The sequence below is a fragment of the Echinops telfairi genome, unplaced genomic scaffold (assembly GCF_000313985.2).
Source record: "Echinops telfairi isolate 266 unplaced genomic scaffold, ASM31398v2 ScPeMD7_6;HRSCAF=24_1, whole genome shotgun sequence".
Lineage (NCBI taxonomy): Eukaryota > Metazoa > Chordata > Mammalia > Afrosoricida > Tenrecidae > Echinops > Echinops telfairi.
This window is the reverse complement of record NW_022103903.1, coordinates 17,338,149-17,357,545: the sequence shown is the minus strand read 5'-3', so window position 1 is coordinate 17,357,545 and position 19,397 is coordinate 17,338,149. Positions and strand designations below refer to the sequence as shown.

Here is a 19,397-nt window from a genome sequence, read left to right as displayed (position 1 = left end):
TTTAAGACCCCAGACACTGTATCTTTTGATAGCTGGGCACCATCAGCTTTCTTCACCACATTTGCTTATGCACACATTTTTCTTCAGTAATCATTTCGGGAAGGTGTGCATCATTGAATGCCAATTTAATAGAACAATGTGTTCTTGCATTGAATAAGTACTTGAGTGGAGGCCCAATGTCCATCTGCTGCTTAAATACTAAACCTATAAATATATGCACCTAGATCTATTTTCTCACGCTCCTATATAACTATATTTACATATGTACATTCCAGTCTTTAGACCTCTACAAATACCCTTTGTCACCTAGTTCTTTCCTCTATTTCCTTTTATTTTCCTCTTGGCCCACTATCATGCTCAGCCTTCATTTTGGTTTCAGTAATTTCTCTCGGCTACATTGCCCTTGCCGAATCCCTACCAGGCCTCTTGCACTCTCCTTGCCACTGATTTTGGATCACTTGTTGCTCCCCTGTCCCTGGGTTGGTCACCTCCATACCCCGGCCTCCCCCTCTCCCGTGTCCCCCCGGAACCATTGGTCCTGTTGTTTTCTCCTCCAGACTATTCATCCAGATTATCGTATCTAGATAGACCTGTAGAGATAATAATATGCACCAAAAATCAAGCCATAGCAAGATCGGCGACAAAGGAGAACACAGGTTTGACAACAAAAAAGAAAACCAATGACCTATAAAAGGATAAATTAATTAAAAGAAAAAAATTTAAAAAGAAAGAAAAACCTATAAATAGATCAAGGTCTGATTTTTTTTATCTCTAGGCATGTCCTTCAGTCAGGTCTGATGGAGTGCCACTCTCTGGCCCCAGAGTCTGTCCTTTGTACTCCCTCGGGGGCTCCCTGCTCTGCTCCCACAGTTGCTCTACCGCAAGCTTTTAGTGGTTTGCCTCCATGTCGCGGGGTGTCAATCCGGGCCAGTCCCGACACTGAATCTCCAGTGTTGTCCCCCTTAGGGCCCTGGACCAGCAAGGGATAGCGTGTCTCATAGTGGGATCAGCCATATGGTCCACTCTGTGCATTGGCTATTCAGAGTAGGAATGTCGTCCTCCAGGCCTGGTGGGTCAGGATGTGCTCCACTCTCTCTTCCGCCCCCTTCATTTGCTCCTGTGTATTCTGATCATACATGCCCCTCTCCCCTAGCTGTAGCTTCAGTGCCGTCCTCTAAAGTAAATTCTTCTGGGGAGAGGGGCAGTTGTCCACGTAGCTGGTATGGGGGCCGAGCCCTCAGGCCCCTCCACTGGCTCCCGACTCCTTGCCGGCACACTGCATTCATCTGGCACTGGCTTTAAGTCTGGTACCTCTTTCACTGTGGAGACACAAACAATACCCGCCTCTTGTGTGGGTCATTGCCCAATTCCCCTGCCACACATCTCTCTCTTTTTTTTTAGCTTCCCTCCTCCACCCCTCCTTTTTAGTTGGCTACCATTTGTTCTCCTGAATTTGGTCTGGCCCCTGCCATACTACCTGGACCTCACCCCTGGAGTGTTTGTATACAGTTGCTTTTTCCCTGTGCCCCTTTTGCCTTACTTTTCTGTTCTTTCTTTTTTTAATATATATAAACTTACCTCAGAGGACTCATGTTATACTTGCCCTTTTGTGCTTGGCTTACTCTACTTAGCATAATTTCCTATAGTTCTTCCCATGAGGTGATATGCTTCATGCGTTCATCACTGCTTTTTAGAGATGTGTAGTACTCCATTATATGTATATATCACAGTTTTTTAATCCATTCGTTTGTTGATAGAAATTTGGGTTATTTCCAGCTACTTGGGATAGTGAACTGTGCCGCAATGAACATTGGAGCACAGATGTCTGGCTGTGGTTTGTTTCTTGCCTCTTCTGGGTATATGCCTGGTAGGGGGATTGCTGGGTCTTATGGAGCTCAATTTCCATCTGTTTTAAAAATCGCCAAATCGATTTCCATAGTGGCTGTACATACCTACAGGTCCACCAGTAGTGGATGAGAGTTCCTATCTCACCACAGCCCCTCCAACACTTGTTGCTTTCTGATTTTCTGAATTTGGCTATTTTTGAGGGTGTTTGGTGGTATCTCATAGTTGTTTTGATTTGCATTTCTCTTATGGCTAATGATCGGGAACATTTTCTCATATGTTTATTGGCTATTCAGATTTCTGACTCTGTGAAACTTCTGTTCAGGTCCTTTGCCCACCTCGTCAGTGGGCAATTAGTTTTTCTTTATTGTAAGCTTGCAGATTTTAGTAATAAGGCCTTTGTTTGATGTGTCATTGCTAAAGATGTTTTCACAGTTGGTGGACTCTCTTATTACTCTCTTGGTGAATTCTTTCGATGTACACAGGTGTCTTATCTACAGTATATCCCCTTTGTCTATTTGTGACCCCTCTGTATTTGTATCCTTCCCTATTTTTGATAGCCTATGTATTCCTTGTGCCAAGGTTTTCAGGTTTGTCCCAGTTCCTTCATTAATGGCCCTAATTGTTTGGGTTATTATCTCAAGGTCTCTGTTCCACCTTGAGTTTATTCCTGTGTATGGAGTGAGGTAAGGTTCTTGCTTCATTATTCTGCCGTTAGATATCCATTTTTTCCAGCACCATTTATTGAAGATGGATTCTGCTTCCCATTTAATATTTTTTAGGACCTTATCAAAGATCAGTTGCCTGTATGCTGATGTTTTTATCTCTGGGTCTTTAGCTCTTTTCCATTGTTCTGAATATCTGTTGTTATACCAGTACACACTGTTTTGACTATTGTGGCCATATAGTACATGCTATATTCAGGTAGAGAAAGCCCTCCCACTTTGTCTTTCTTCTTGAGGAGTTATCTGCTAATTCTGGCTTTTCCCCCCTCCATATGAAGTTAGTAATCTGTTTTTCTAATTCTTTGAAGGATGGTGTTATTTGTATAGGCATAACATTGAATTTATAAAGTGCCTTGGGCAGAACTGATATCTTTACTATATTGAGTCTGCCAATCCATTTGTTGAGGTCACTCTTGATTTCTTGTAGTAGTGTTTTATAATATTCCTCATACAAATCTTTCATTTTTTAAGTCAGGTATATCCCTAGGTATTTCAATTTGTGTTTGGCTATTGTAAAGGGTACTACCTTTTTAATCATCTCTTCTGTGATCTTTTCTCATGTGTAGAGCTGTCCAATAGACTTCTGTTTGTTGATTTTGTATCCTGCCACTTTGCCATATTTCTCTATTGCTTTCAACACTCCGCTTGTGGAGTTTAAGGGATCTTCGATATATAAAATAATTTCGTCTGCGAATAATGATAATTTTGCCTCTTCCTTCCCCAGATGAATACCTTTAATGCCTTTCCTTTGTCTTATGTTGTTAGTTAGAACCTCAAGTTCAATGTTAAAAAGGAGTGGGGACAAGGGACATCTTTGTCTGGTCCCCTTTTTTTGGAATTGTTTTTGTCTTTTGTCCATTAACTACCATGTTGGCTGTTGGTTTATCATATATGGCTTGTATAATATTGAGGAATTTTCCTTCTATTCCTATCTTCTTGAGTATCTTAAACAGGAATGCATTTTGGATGTTGTTGAATGCTTTTTTCGCACCTATCGATATTATCATGTGGTTTTTATCATTTTTTCCTGCCAATGTGGTGAATAATGCTCATGGTCTTTCGTATGCTGAACCATTTCTGCATCCCTGGTATGAATCCCACTTGGTCATGGTGAATTATTATTTTAATATGCTTTTGTATTCTATTGGCCAGGATTTTGTTAAGGATTTTTGTTCAATGTTCATTAGGGATATTGGACTATAGTTCTCAATTCTTATGGCATCTTTGCCCTTTTTAGTATCAGAGTTATACTAGTTTCATAGCAAGAATTTGGGAGTTTTCTGTCTTTTCTATGTTCTGGAAGAGTTTGTATAGGGTTGGGGTCAGTTCTTCCCTGAATGCTTGGTAGAATTCTCCTGTAATCTATCTGGCCTGGGGGATTTTTTTGTTGGTAATCCCTTGATAACTCTGTCTATTTCTTCCATTTCTATGGGTCTGTTGAGTTTCTTGACATCCATCTGGGATAATCTAGGGAAGGATTGTGTTTCCAAATATTTGTCCATGTCTCTAAAATTGTTGAATTCCTTAGAGTATAGACCTTCATAGTACTGCATAATTATCCTTTTGATTTCATTAGGGTCCATTGTAATGTCCCCTGTTTCATCTCTCGTTCTTGCATATGTCGTTTGTTTCTTCCTTTCTTTGGTTAGCTTTGCCAGCGGTCCATCAATTTTGTTAATTTTTTCAAAAAACCAACGCTTAGTGGCATTGGTTTTTTCCACAGTTTTCTTGTTTTCCCTTCTCCTGTATCTAAGCTCTGATTTTTATTATATCTATCTCTTGCTATTAGTAGGGTTGTTCTGTTTACTCTGCTGTAATTGATGTAACTTTTGTCTCAGCATATCATCCACTAGTCTATCATCTTTTTTAATGTGTGCATTTATTGCTATCAGCCTTCCTCTGATAAATTCCTTTGCTGTATCCCACAGGTTTTGATATGCGTTCTCATTGGTTTCTAGAAACTTGCGGATTTCATCTCTGATCTGGATCAATACCCACTCCTTTTGCAATAGAAAATTGTTCACCCTCCAATTATTTGCCATTGTTTTCTTAACCATTCTTCTGTTAATTTCAATCCTTATGGCACAGTGACCAGAGAGAGATGTCTGTATAACCTCTATGTGGTTCAATTTACTCACATTCGGCTTGTATCCCAGCATGTGGTCTATTTTCAAACATGTGCCATGCGTGCTTGAAAAGATTGTGAATTAATTTGCATTTGGGTGGAAACCTCCGAAAATATCTAACAAGTCAAGTTGTCCAATTGTGCCATTAAATCTGTAGCCTCCGTGTTGGGTTTCTTTCCCAATGATCTGTCTTTTTCAGAGAGTGGTGTATTAAAGTCACCAGCTATCGTTGTTGAGCCTGTGACCTCTTTTTTCATCTTTTGGAATGTTTAATTTACAAATATTGCACGTCTCTCGTTAAGTGCTTATATGTTTATTATGGTCACTGGGTCTTAGTCTACTGTTCCCTTGAGCATTATATAGTGCCCCTCCTTGTCTCTTCTTATGGCCTGTTACTTGAGGTCAATTTGGCTAGATATTAAGATCTCTACCCTTCCTGTTTTTGCATTGCCATTTGCTTGGTGTATTTTTCTCCAGCCTGTAATCCTCAACCTGTTTTTGTCTGCAAGCTTGATATGAGGTTACTGGAGGCAGCAGATCGATAGGTTATATTATATGAGCCAGTCTGTTAGCCTCTGCCTTTTAATGCCTGAGTTCAGGCCATTGATATTCAGTGTTAGCATATCCATCTGTGGACTCTGTGATGTCATCTTGTACCTTTTGTGTTGGATATTTTTCTTTCTACCTATCTTATCCGCTTGTGTTGTGTGTGTGGTTTATGTTTGCTTTCTGTCCACTATTGAGCTGATGCTCTCCTGGGGGCTGTTTCCTCTTTTTTGCCCTATGGGTGGAATTGTTCTCTGTGATGGTCTCTTATTTGCCATCGGGGAGTGTTGATCTTCTGCCCATACTGGATTGGCAAGGATCTTTTGTAGGGCTGGGTTTCTTTTTATGTATTCTTTGAGGTTGTCCTTGTCTGAGAAGGCTCTTACTTCCTCATCTATCTTAATAGATACTTTGGCTAGGTAAAGTATTCTTGGTTTGTATTGTTTTCCTTCAATTTTTGGAATATGTTACTCCATTCTCTCCTCTTCTTCAGTGTTTCTGCTGAAAGGTCTTAACATACTCTTTTTGGGGTAGCTTTGCTGTTTGCTTTTCCCTAATGCTTTTATGATCTCCTTTTCCTCATAGTTGAATAATTTGACAATTATGTGTCTTGGTGACTTCTTGGGATTCGGTATGGCTGGTGTTCTTTCAGCCTGTTAACATGATTTTCATGTATTAAACTGGGGAAGTTTTCCTCTAAGAATTCCCTCGCTATTTTTGCTGTTGACTTCTTTGTTGTGTCTTGTTCCAGTGGTCCAATTATTCTAATATTGTTTCTTTTCATAGCATCAGACATGGCTCACAAGTTTTCTTTAGCTTCTTTAATTGTCTTATTTGACTGCTTTTCCCGTTTGCTGAGGTCTGCTTGGTTATCCTCTAGGTCACTGGTGCGATTCTCTGCCTCCTCAAGTCTGTTGGCAAGCTCTGTCAATTTGTCACTGGATTTTGTTATTTCAACCCTTAACTCTTGTATTTCCCTTTGGTGCATTGCCTTTATCTCCTCTATCATTTCATCTTTTTTCTGCATTGCTTCCCTTATACTCTTCATGACTCCAAGCAGCATTCTGAAAATTTCTTTTTGTGGCAGGTAAATATCTGCTTCTTCTATGCCCATTGTGAGGTTCATGACTTCTTCCGGCATTGTCTTCTGTTTCTCCTGCTTTTTATTTGAAGCTATTAGAACTGGTTGCTGTTTACATGTTGTTTTAGAGGTGTCTGGAGTCATCTTCCTGAGTCGAAGAGCCCTCGGCTCTCACTTGGGGGATTCTTATGAGTGCCTCTATGACTACCTGCTGGTAGCTGTACTGAGGGGTCAGGCTATCGCTATATCTTCCTGTGGCTTCACTCTTATACTAGCCATCCAGTATTCGATTATTTGGAATATGTGTTGGATATTCCTTTCATGTGAGGCTGGTTGGGTTTTTGTGGGCCCACAAGGGCGTCACTTCCCTGGCCGATCTCTAAGTAGGCTTCACGGTTCTTGGAGCACCTCAAATGGCCTGTGGTGTTTTCCTATACAACTGGAGTGCTGGGGAGGGCGTGTGAGTATGCCCTCCTTTGTGTAGAGCTCTGTAGCTGGCAGGGGAATTACCATAGACAGAGAGTTCACTTTGGAGATTGGGTGGTTGTTCCCACAGTAGCATGGAGCCCCAGAAGTGGGGGTCAGGAATTTCCCCCAGTCACTAGTAGGGCCTTGTGATTTAGGCTGGAGATCCCCCCACTGTTTGCAAGGGAGAACGCCCTGCTGCTTGGTGTATGGAAGAGGACCAGTGTGATTTTCCCAACTGCTTGAAAAGCCAATAAATGCAGGTGGGAGCTACCCCAATTGGGCCTTCAGAGTTTCCCTAGGCAGAGGGGAATGTCCTGTAGGCCACTAGTGACTTGTGACAGGAAAGAGTGAAAGGAGAGGAATAAGAGAGAAAGAAGAAGACAAAGACTGGAGCAACAGTGCCAAGCAAACTAGCACTCACTCACACACACTCAACTGAAATGCACAGAGTAAACAAAAGTGAAAACAGTAAAATTTAAAAAAATAATAATTAAAAAAAGAAATAAAGAAAAGAAACCCACAAAAAAGGAGAACTGAATCTGCTGTGGTTGTGGTAGGAAATAGAGAACTAGGGAAAGAGGAGAAAAGAAGAAAAAGTGAAAGAATAACACATAGAAAAAGAAAAAGAAGAAAAAAAGAAAGTGAGGGAGAGAGAATTTAAAAAACAGATAAAGAGATAGCTGAGTGTGTGCTGTGCTAGCTGATCCTGTGATGTGTGTAGCCCTGCCTCGTGCTCTGTGCAGGCTGCCCACTGGGTGGGCAGTTGCCCTCAGCAGAGGGTTGGCGTCTGGGAACCAGCAGTGGCATGTGAAAGGAAAGAGAAGGAGAAGAGAGAATCATTCAAGCTGAGAGAGAAGCAAAGAGAACAAAGAAAGAGACAGGAAAGAAAGAAAAAGAAGAGAGAGAAGGGGAAAAACTCAACTGTGTTCACTAAGATTGGCTGTGATGGTAAAGTGGGAAGAGAGAGAGAAGGAAGAAATAAAGATTTAAGAGTTAGCTGATCCCTGATTGTTTGAATGTGGAGCCAGAGGGGTTTAGACCCTGCCCCACAATGGCAGGTTAGTGTGCCATTTTAATGTAGGGACTCAGTGGTGCTTGGAAGAATTACCCTATTTGATAATATCACCTTAGAGGTCTGATGGAGGTTACCTCAGCAGTTCAGCATGGTGTAGATGGCTGTCTTGTGTGGTGTACAGCACTCCCACGGAGGGCAGGCTGGAGTTCCCCCCTGCTATTTGGGTTGATTTGCCCTACGCGAAGTGTAGTGATCTGGAAGCCAGTAGTGGAGTATCATAGGAAAGAGTGGTAGAGAAGAGGAGAAAGAGGGAAAAAGAAAAAAGAAGAAAGAGAGAAAAAACCCAACACAAACCTGAACTCGCTGAGACTGACTGCGGTGGGAAAAATAGAAGTGTGAGTAAAGAGAGGAGTAGGGTGGTAAGTAAGGAGATAACTGATACTTGATCACCTGTCCGTGAGGCTGGAGGAGTTCCAACTCTTCCTCAAGGTAGCGGGGTGGTGTACCCATTTGAGGGAGTGTTCCACAGATGCAGTGTGGGATTATTTTCAAAGGCAAGATCGCATCCATGGCCAGGCATCAGTCAGTTCCCATTGCAGTACTGAGCTCTGGAGTTCCAATCTTAGTCTTTATAGTAGTAGATCAACAAGTCTTTTCTCCTGGGTTTAAACTGATAACTTTCTATGAGCAGTTGTGCATTTAACCATTGAATTACCATGTTTCCTATTATTTTATATCATAAAGAAGCTATAATATTTATGCATTCTACCTTAAAATCAGGTCATTGAATTATGGCCCTTACCATTAATCAGTCTCACCCACAGAAACATGTGTACAAAGTTTCTGTTCTATTTCCTTCAGGTTGGTTCTGACTCACAGGAACTCTTTGCTCTGTGTACAACAGAATGTATACGTCCTGGTTCTTCACCTTCTGGCAGCTACTGTGTTAGCCCATCTCAGTAATGGTGCAACTCCTTTGTGTGACCCTTTACCAACCATGTCCTTTTCAAAAACTGGTCTTTTTTAATAACATGTCCACAGTGTGTGAGATGAAGTCTCCCCATCGTGGCTTCTTAGGAGCATTGTGGATGTACTTATTTCAGTACAGAATTGTTTGCTCTACTATCAGTCCAGAGCACCTTCAATATATTGTGTCAGCAAATAATTAAGGAATATCAATTCTCCTAGCATCTTATATATTCTTTGTCCAGCTGTTGTATGTATATGAGACTATTGAAATGATACGATGTCTCAGGTCAGGAGCACCTTTTCCCTCCAAATGACATCTTTGTTCTTTAAAACTTTAAAGAGGTCTTGTAAACAGATTTATCAAATGCAAGATCTACTTTGATTCCTTAACTGCTGCTTCTATGAACTTGGATGAAATTCTTGACAATTTCAGTCTTCTACTCTGTTTATCATGGTATTGTTCCATCATGAGGAGTTTTGTTTTCTTTTTTGTTTGTTTCCATTTTTGCTGTGTTTTTTTTCCTCATAAGTGTCAGTAGTGGAATGATCCACCCTTTTTACTTGCAAAGGATGAACAGAAAGCTACTATATTTCTATTGGACATTTATAAAGAGTTATCTTCACCTTGAAAAGACACTGAATTAGAATAATTGTCCACTGAGTTTTGTTTTGTTTACATTGAATTGTAATCCTCACATAAGACTGTAGTCTTTGATCCTCAGCAGTAAATGCTTCAAGTCCTCTTTCCTTTCAGCAAGCAACATTGTCTAATCTGCATATTGTATCTTGTTAATGAGCCTTCCTCCCATTCTGATGTGACATTCTTCATAGGGTTCAGCATACATATTGAATAAATTTGGTAACAGGACCTAGCCCTTCCAAACATGTTTCATGATTTTAAGTAATGCAACATCCCCTTATTTGATCAAATGACTGCCTCTCTGTTTATGTATGTGTTGCACATGACCACAATTAAAGGCCTAAAATTCCTTTCTTTACAATTATGTCTATAGTTAGTCTGTTATTGTCCACTCATTCATATGGATTTTTATAATCAATAAGTCAATAAAACACAAGTAAAAATCTCTCTGTACTCCCTGCTTTCAGTTCAGATCTGTGTAATGTCAACAATGATATTCTTCCTGCCATGGCCTCTTCTGAATCTGGCTTGAATTTTTGGCAGCTTCCTGTGAGAATTTAGCTAAAATAGTTTTAGAGTTATCTTCAGAAAAAATGTACTTGCATATGGCATTGTGTTAAGCTGGGTTATCTAAAGAAGCAAAATTGGTGATGTTTGTGCTTGTTGTATATAAAAAGAGATTTATATCAATAAATATCATGCAGTTTTAGAAATAGTTAGTCTAAACTGGTTCACAGAAGGCTTCTCCTGGAAACTGATGAGCAGGAAGCAGGGTGAGGGGAATGGGCCGGTGGATGGAGGTAATATAAAATCCAGAGTTGGATGAATGATTTCACCTCTGGTAGTCTGTTGTCACCTGCTGAGGCAACAGGAGCTCAAGGAACCAGATGCAAGGGTCTAGTTCTGCCAGAAGGTTAAGTACCAAAGACGATTCATCTCTGTGAAGTCTTTCTCTCTCATAAAAAAAGCCACACCCAAGGAGCTATCATTAATCTGCGACTCCATTGACAGGTTTGGAAGGGCTGTCGGGGTGACATCCTAAGGTAGTAATCACATCTATTAATGAGATTATTTGACGATTTCCACATTTTGCTGGCTAGAGCAAATGAGAACTTTCAGTGTTGTATCAGATTTTTATAACATTTCAATTGCTATTCCATCAATTCCTGGCATCTTGTTTATTACTACTATCTTCCGTGCAGCTGAGTTCTTTCAATACTGTTGGGTTTTGATCATATGCTCTATTTGAAATGGTTGAATTTTGACTAATATTTTTTTTTACTTTTAGAGTCCTTCCATTCACTTTAGATACTCTATATTCAAGAACCAATTTCACAACGTTTTCTGATATCTAACTTCCCTTTTCTTCTCTTTCTTGTCTTTCAAATGGCTCTGCTCTCTGCATGTATGATATTCATCATTGTATCCCACAAATCATCTGCTCTTTGTTCATTCATGTTGATTGCATGAAATTTGTGCTTGTTATAATTTCCTAATTTAGGTATGATATACTCAAGTTTGTATTCAGCTTTGATGTACTTGCTTAATTTTACTTTGGCTTTGACCTGAAATCACATGTACATGATTGATTGTTCCAGAGTAGGCCCTTGGCCTTGTTTTGATTAATCATATTCAACTTAACGATCATATATTCTCATAGATGTACCTACTCTATTTGGGTAGGCTCCTGTGTAATTCACTTGATTAGTTCCACATACATAATCTTTGTTTATGTAGATGGAAAAAGTATTTGCAATATAGAAGACATTAGTCTTACAAAATAATATTTTAAGATCTTCAGCTTAGTTTCTATTATTAAGGCCATAAATCCAATTACTAATCATTCCTTTTTGTTTCGAAATTTTGCATTTGAATCATCAGTAATTAGCATTGTACCTTGATTGCATGTTTGATCAATTTAATACTAATGATGTTCCCATACTACTTTAATTTGCTCATCGCTGGCTTTAATGATTGGTACATAAATTTGTCCTTTCTATGCTTTCTATTAGACATATAAACATTATTCTATAACAGATATAGTGTTGTGCTTCAAAATTGATCGTGAAATGTTCATTTTGATGATGACTGTGGTGCCTCTCAAACTTGCCATTCTCGCTGTACAAAATCACATGATTATTGACTTCAAAATTTTCAATATTATCCTTTTTCCATATACCAATGCCAAGACTAGAAATATTTATTCAATGCTTATAACTTGTGATGATTTTCAATTTTCCTAGATTTATAAATTGAAAGTCCCCAAGATTGAGTCATCAAAAATTTCACATTTGGACAATGAATGTACAAATGTGCTTTACAAAATTGTTGTATGTATGGATTGTGATAACAGTTGTATTAGCCCCTAATAAAATGATTTTTTTTAAATGAGGAACTCACACCAAGGAGAAAGCAAATATTTTGAGAATGATGATGGCAACAAATGTACAAATGTGCTTGACACAATGGATGTATGTATGGATTGGGATAAGAGTTGTATGAGCCCCCAATAAAATTATTTTTAAAAATTATCAATGGTTCAGAAGGGAGGGAGGAGGGGGGAATTAGGAGCTGATACCAAGGGCTCAAATAGAAAATGTTTTGAAAATGATGATGGCAACATATGTATAAATGTGCTTGACACAATGGATGGATTTTGATAAGAGTTGTAAGAGCCCCCAATAAAAGGATTTTTTTTTAATTGCACATTCAAAGTTCTAATGAGTGTTTGCTGTTACTATTTTTCATTTTGAGTCATGCCCCATCAGCAAATGAAGTTAATCTCAAAAGCTTCATTCCCTTCATATTATTAAGGTTGATCTATTTTGCAGGGGTAGCCCTTTTTCCCTCCCTTCATTTTCTGATACTGCACCAGGCAACCCTTGTGCTATTGGTGAGGGTTTCAGTGGCACATATTTCAATAGCAGCCCAGTTTTTCCTTCTTCCCTCTTCCCAGTGTTAGATGAAAAGCCTCACTGACACGTGTTCACTATGGGTGATGCTGCTGGTATTTGAAACCTGGTTTAGTAGGTTCCTTCATCAGAGCAACATGCAAGCCATTGTAGTAGGATAAACCAACAAACAAATGGGAATGCACAAAGTTTGCTTCAACTCTCTAGGCTTTTTTTTTCTTTCTAAGCATATGGAATATTAAAATTCCAAGCTTAATTGGAACATAGTAGAAATCTAGGTCTAGTTTCTGAAGAAGGTATGTGTAATGCATGTTATTTTTAGAGTGAATTATAGAATATGAAATGATTCAACATATTCTCTTTTTAAGATGAGCAGATGACATCCATTTTGAGAATCCTAGTCTACCTGGTTTTATGAGAAACTAGTTGGAGGTTTTTTCCCTATCACTTCCCAAATCCCTTACATTGGATATTTAATGTAGACACAAAAAAGGCTTATTTTTGACACTGAAATCTTTTGTTTTTATTTTTGGAATAAAATTAAACTATCATGATTTAAATTTTTATTTAACCTTCAAAATCCATAATAACATGGAGCTTTAAACCAAGTATTTCATTTGATATCTATTTTGTTTCTCTAAATTTGGTCAGATTAGATAATTTTTCTAATTATTAGTTTATGAAAATGTAATTAAATTTTGAATGTAAATAAAATAGGTTATTTGCACACATTTTGTAATTCAACAATTTTATTTTGGCACAGTGTTTTAAGTATTATCATTATGGAATCACAAAGACAGAGAGAAAGCATTCACTGTTGACTCACAACACAAAATTAAAAATTCAGTCAGGTCTCTTCAGCATTTATGACTAAAACTGGAATTGTCACAATAATTCTAGAATCCTGTTTTTCATTATGGAAAGTTTCTTATTAAGAAATTTGTTTTTCTTGTGCACCTAGACTGCCCCTAGTTACATACTATTTTTTTGTGTAGAATATACTCCAATCAATGTTGTCTTTGAGAGAGCCTTCCATAATTACTGCAGTGATTCTAGGTTTATAGCCCTAGAAACTATATTTGGAGTTGTGATGCGCCAGAATTAATGGCAGTGGGTATGGTTTTATTTGGTTTGACTTTGGTTATTGTCTAAAAGGGAACATTCTCACTCTGTCTCCTACCGTTGGCAACTATACAAGAACCTTTCTCTGTGTGTGCTTATCTATTATTGACTGTTAAAACGGTCAGACCATATAACATTTGTTCTTTTGTGTTTGATGGTTTACACTCAGCATAATATCCTCCAGATTCATCCCTATTAAGTTTTACAGAGTCATTACTATTTATAATGATGCGGTGGTCCACTGGGTGTATGCACCACCATTTATTAATCCATTCATCTGAGATGCTGTTGTTTTCAGGAGTCATCTTCTCAATTCTGATCCATAGCAATGCCAAGTGACAGCACAGAACTGCTCCCTTTGGTTTCCTAGCCTGTATTTATTTCTCCTTCCACGGCTGTCCAACCGTGTGGTTAACAGCTGTGTTTTTAACCACTGTGCTACTATCATTTCTTTAAATGACATGTACATCTTTCTTGACTTGCCATTATTGATTGAAGGCTGCAACTAATGTGGTTGTGTTACTCTTCCAATATTTTCTGGCTGTATTTTACATAGAGTGGACAAAAGAAGCTCCCAGATTACTAGAAAACCTTAAAGAAAAAGCTGAATATTGTCAAGTCAGCTTGGTAGAATCCTTGGCTCATAACATCATGTGCATTTAGGTCACCTAAATGGTGCAGAGCTTGGCAATCATAGTGCATGCTATTGCCAGGTGCAGTCAAATGGGTTCTGACTCATCGTGACTCAATGCGCAACAGACTGAAACACTGCCTGGTCCTACAGCATCCTCACAATTGTTACTACGCTTGAGCTCATTGTTGCTGCCACTATCAGTCTATCACCTTGAGGGCTTTCCTCTTTTTCACTGCCTCTCTACTTTACCAAGCAAGATGTCCTAGGGCTGGTAACTTGTCCAAAGTACATGAGAGGCAGTCTTTCCATCCTATCTTCTAAGTAGCATTCTGGCTATCCTTTCCCCAAATGGATGCAATCATTAGGTTTTGTTGTGTTCTTTTCTCAAGATGGCACCTGTTAGAAGATATTGGTGATTAGCCTGCTAGCCACGTCATAGCCTGGAGACCTCCCTTGGAGATATGACTGAGATATATAGCTCTCTGGAGGCAGGTCTCTCTCTCTCTCTCTCTCTTATTTGACTTTCCTGTTTGCTGGCCATCCTGATTGCTGCTTCAGCCCTGCAATGTTTCCGCCGACATTGATCGTTGTATCCATGTGACTTTGAACCCACTGGCCTTTGGATATTCCTGCCTTCTTCATCATTGCATGTGACTGTGTGAGTCTGAAGAGGAATTTGTGGACTAGTGCCAGACTTATGGACTTGAATTGGATTGAGCTGATATGTTTTCTTGATATACAATTACTTCTTGATATAAAGCTCTTTCTTACATATGTATGAGTGTTACTGGATTTGTTTCTCTTGTCAACCCAGCCTAACATAATAGATTAGTTTGTTCATCTGACAGTCCATAATTTCAATATTCTTTGCTAGCACCATAATCCAAATGCACCGATTTCGTCTTAGATCTTCCTTATTAAATGTCTAAATTTCACATACATATGAGGCAAATGAAAATGTCATGGCTAGAGTCAAGTGTATCTCAGTCTTCAAAGGGACGTTCTTGCTCTGCAACACATTAAAGAGGTTTTGTGCAGAAAATTTACTTGATGCAATGTGTCATTTGACTTGTTGACTGCTATGTCCGTAACCATTGATTGTGGATTCAAGCAAGATGAAATTTTTGACAACTTCAATCTTTTATCCATTTATCATGAAGTTATCTACTGCCTAGTAGTGAAGATTATTGTTTTCTTTACAGTGAGTTGCAATATATAATAGAGGCTGCAGTCCTTGACCTTCATCAGCAAGTGCTTCAGCTATAACTTGCTTTCAGCAAGTAAGGTTGTATACCTGAGCTTCACAGTTTGTTCATAAGACTTCCTTTATTCCAGATACAGCATTTTTATTTATATTGTCTAACTTCTCTCATAATGTGCTCAGGATACAGATTGAATAAACAGTGAAATAGTACAATCCTAATTTTAAACCACACAGTATTGCCTTATTTAGTTCAAATGACTGCCTCTTGGTCCATGCACTGATTCCATATGAGTATGATGACATTTTCTGGCTTTCTTATTTTTCTCAATATTACACATAGTTTGTTACAATCCACATAGTAAAATGTATTTGCATAGTCAATAAAACACAAGTTAACATATTTCATGTATTCTCTGCTTTCAGTGAATATCTATTTGACATCAGCAATGATATTCCTCATTCCTTTTCTCTTTCTAAATTCACCTTATATTTCTGGCAACTCCCAATAAATGTACTGCTGCAAATAGTGTTAAATTATCTTCAGCAAAATTTCACTTACACTTGATATTAATTATACTGTTTGATAATTTCTGCATACTGTTAGGTCACCTTTCTTTGGAATGTGTGCACATACAGATGTTTCCCCATCAGTTGGCCATGGTGTTATCTTCCAAATTTTTTAGCATAACATACTGAGTGCTGCCAGTGCTTTGCCAGCTTGTTGAAGCATTTCCACGAGTATCATGTCCATTCCTGCATTCTTGTTTTTCATTAAAGACTTTAAGCAGCTCGGACATTTTCCTTCAGCACTCAGAGTTCTTACCCTTTGAAATGGTGACTAGTTATTTTGGTACAGTGATTCTGTTTATTCCTTCCATATCTTTTTATGCTTTGTATATCTCTCAATATTTTGTCCACAGAATATTTCAATATTGTATCTGCTATATATCCACATTTCCTTGCAGCTATCACATATATATCTTACTAACTATGCAACCACTTACAGTCTTTTCTTAACTGCAATATGAGTGCTATATTTGTGGGTGCTATTTATAGGGAAACTTACTGGCTTAAAATGTAAGGCTGATAAATTTGATAAAGAGAGATATATACAGTATGTTTCTTTCACATGGTGTTTAGTGTCATACCTACACAACTCTAAATTCCCAGTTCCTTCTTGAATTTGCCTTTTAATATTTTCTCAGTATTCTATATATTTATCTGTTTTACCTAGATACTGTAAATTTTTCTAACTGACTATCCTATCAGTTTTCTTGCTCTTTCTTATCCAAATTCCATATTGCTATAAAGGCTAACTTGCTAAAAATGCAAATGTGTTACTATCACAATACCTCCTTAAAATAATATACCATGCTCTCATGTCTTTCATTAAATAACTGCGATTTATTAAGCTTATAATTTATATAAGACCAAACAAATTTAAGTAAGTCTTAATCTAAATCATAGCAAAGCTATATAAACTAACCTACTGTAATGGAGTGGGTTCCCATTCATAAAGACCTGAGATGGAGTTTCCCAACTGCTGATCTGTTGGGGAGCTGTCGGCCTCATCTATCTCCCACGGAGAGGTTCCTAGGAACTAATGTTGTAGTTAGCAGGCCAAGACCTAATCCACAGTACCACCAGGTCTCAAAAATCATAACAAATACATAAAGAAACAACAATGTTGTGTTAAAAATTCTTATATCTGAGAGGAAAAGTTAAAATGCTCTGGTCCTTTGAAATGATTGTATGTAAGCTGAGGTTCTGTAGGCCATACTAATCTTTGGTAAACACTAAATCACTGTAAGAAGGTACTATTATTTCTCTGAATCGAGCTCTAACTAGTGAGTTCATGCGTAGCATAAACAGTTGAATATTTGGCTACTAACCAAAAGGTTAGAAATTCAGTTCAATCAGAGGCATCTCAGAAGAAAGTCCCAGTGATTTCTGAAAAACAAAACTAAAAAGCTATGGAAAATCCTATGAAGCACTTTTCTACTCTGACACACTTGGGGCGGGCATGAACCAAAGATGGCTTAAAGACAGCTACCATCATTTGCTTTGTTTAGTCCACCTGTTGGTCCAATGGTGAGAATTTTGATCATCCTTACATTGACTCAAAATCTGTACTGCAATCCTTGATTTTCATTAGTAAATGCACCAACTCATCCTCACTTTCAGCAAGCAAGCTTGTGTTATCTGCATGTCACAGGCTGTAACAAGCCTTTCTCCAATCCTGATACCATACTCTTCTTCATATAAATCCAGCTTCTCTGATGATTTGCTCATCATACAGATTGAACAGGTATGGTGAGATAATACAACTCGACACACACCTTTTGTGATTTAAAAACACACAGCATTCCCTTGTTCTGTTTGCACAATTGCCTCTTGATCCATGAGCACAATGAAGTGTTCTGGAATTCCCATTTTTCTCAAGGTGATCCATATTGTGTTATGGTCCATATAGTTGAATGCCTTTGCATAGTCAATGAAACACAAGTAAACATCTTTCTAGTATTCTCTGCTTTGAGCCAAGATGCATCCGACATCCGCAATAATAGCCCTTGTTCCATATCCTTTTTGGAGTCCAGCTCATCAGGCCCTCTGTCATTAGTATTCATTGCAGCAAATCTGCTCTTGAGATATTTTAGAAATTCAGGTTGAATAAACTCAAGGTGCTAGTTTCGCTCTCAATGAGTTGTTTTAATTTCCTTCAACTTTATCCCAAATCTTTGTTGAAAAGATGTTTGCTATGAACATGTCACATCATGTGATGTCCACTTTCACTTGTAGCACCAAGTCCATATTTTCCAACTACCATTCCTTCACCTTTGTTTCCAATTTTTCATTCAAATGGTCAATAATTATCAATACACCCTGATTTCATGCTTGATTAATGTCTTCATCACTACCTTTTGTAGTTGGTGCATACCTTTGAATAATAATTGTATTGATTAGCTTTCCTTGAAGGCAGATGGATATAATTTTATTACCGAGAGCATTGTACTTCATGATTGATTTTACAATTTCCTTTTGACAATGAATGCCATTTAATTCCTCTTGATTGTGTTATTCCCACTATAGGAATTGATATGATTTTCTGATTCAAAATGGCCAGTACCAGCCCATTTCAGCCCACTAATGCCTAGGATATCGATCTTTGTGTGTTCCATTTTATTTTTGATCACTTCCAATTTTCCTAAATTCATATTTTAAACATTACAAGTTCTGGTCACTAGCAGATTTTTTGCAGCTGTTTCCCATGACCTTGAGTCATGCCTCTCAGCCAGTAAAGATCTTGAAGGCTTTACCCTACTCATATCAGCATGGTCAATTCTGAAAAATAAGCCCCTCCTCATTTTTAGTGCCCTCTGACCAGGCAGGCTCATCCTTAGGCACTATCTCTGACAATGGTCTGCTTCCATTCAGCAGGTCTCCAGTATCTGACAATGTTTGAAGTAATGCATTAACTTTTCCGTGGCCCCTTCCTCTGAACTGGGGAGCCGAGTCATTCTTCATCATGTGCTCTTAGTCTGGGAACTGTGCTGAAACTTCTTCACTTTGAGAAACCCTGCTGGCATTTGAAACACCAGTAGCATCACTTCCAGCATCACAACACACTAGCCACCACAGTGACAAACTGGCAGACGTATAATTCTTCAAGTACTTTATTGCCTTAAGGTTCTCTGAATTAGTGCTATTTTAGTATATTCTCATAGTTTGTGTGTGTTTGACAAGAATTATTTTCAATTTGCCTCAATATATGCTAAATAATTGGTTCTCTGATATCTTTCATGAGAAAAATATTAATAGACAAATGATAAGTTTAACAGTAACATACATTTTTAAAGAAACTCGACACAAATCAAGATAAGAAGCGAGCTGAGATATAACCATGAACTCGAACGACTAGAACCTAGATAAGCCACAGCTGGGTTATTAAAGAATTACTTACTTGGATTCCTGAATTTGGATGTCAAGGGTTAGAATTTTGGTTGTGTGAATGCTTTTATGTGATTTTGTGATTTACTCACAGCAACATCTACCTGAACAGTACAGAACAGATGATGGGAAAGCTGCTGGTGCTATAGAGTAAAAAACCTG

General features: G+C 38.3%; 1 non-coding gene across 1 annotated transcript; it reads right to left on the bottom strand.

Annotated features, from left to right (window-relative positions):
* Window positions 1-9,302: 9,302 nt before the first annotated feature.
* Window positions 9,303-9,432, bottom strand: LOC115868123. The gene has a single exon (XR_004045431.1). It is a non-coding gene; the product is annotated as a small Cajal body-specific RNA 24 (non-coding RNA).
* Window positions 9,433-19,397: the final 9,965 nt, after the last annotated feature.